A 1,206-nucleotide genomic window follows, 5' to 3' on the forward strand; every position below is an offset into this window, starting at 1 on the left:
AGTTCCAAATTCTATCCTTCCTGTACCCCAGGGGTTCTCAAACTACGGCCCAGCCTGCAGGCCCAGCTGCGCCCTCTGAGGATGTTTATGCGGCCCACCGCTGAGTTATGGCAAATGGGCTGAGGGGCGGAGACAGTGTGCGCTTTTGTTTTTACTACAGTCCGGCCCTCCCACAGTCTGAGGGACAGTGAACTGGCCCCCGATTTAAAAAGTTTGAGGACCACTGCTCTACCCCTTCCCTGAAATGGCAAGTTATCATATATAGGTTATACATGTGCAATTATGTATTATAATGTAATTATGTAATTATATATTAATCATTTGCATGATTAGTCATTTTGTACAAGACAAATGAAAGAATTAAAGAAAAATAACATCCTTCAGTCTATAGTCAAACAATATTAGCTTTTTTCTCTGGAGGTAGATATTTTGCTTCATCATGAGTCCTTGGGGATTATCTTGGTCCTTTGTATTGTTAGAAATAAGTCATTCACAATTCTTCGGTGAACACCCTTGCTGTTCTGGGTACAACATTCTCCTAGTTTTGCTCACTTTACTCTGCATCATTTTATGTCAATCTTTCCAGGGTTTTCTGAAATCACCCCGCTTGTTACTTCTTATAATACAATAATATTCATCCTATATATAACATAGCTCGTTTTGCCATTCCCCAATTAATGGGGACCCTTCATTTTCCAATTCTTAGCTTCCATAAAGAGCCGCTCTATTTTTTTTTTTTTTTTTTTGGTACAAATAGATCCTTAACTCGTTTTCTTTTTAATGTCTTTGAGATTCAGACCTAGCAGTGTATTGGATTTTGTGCACTGCCTTAGGGGTATGCACAATTTTATATCTTTTTTTTTTTTTTTTTTTTTTTTTTAAAGAGAGACCGATTTGATGGCGTAACCCCGGGCAAACCACCATTTTCCCACCTGTGAAATGGGAATAATTACATCCCCAGCTTCACATGTTAGCGCTTTAATAAGCCTTAAAAACTCCGTACCACAGCGGCAGGGGGGAGGGGAGCATTATGATTTCCAGTCCCCTGCTTTATAAAACAGCAAGATCAGGGAACTCAGAGGAAGACAATGGGATGATTGGGATGGAAAGGGGTTAAAGAAGGGACCAGGAGAAGATACTGCTCCAGCCTTCAACTCCCACGCGGAGGGGGTGGGGCAGCTTCTCTCCCACCTCCCGGCGCCTCCA

Source organism: Sminthopsis crassicaudata, chromosome 3 (assembly GCF_048593235.1).
Source record: "Sminthopsis crassicaudata isolate SCR6 chromosome 3, ASM4859323v1, whole genome shotgun sequence".
NCBI lineage: Eukaryota > Metazoa > Chordata > Mammalia > Dasyuromorphia > Dasyuridae > Sminthopsis > Sminthopsis crassicaudata.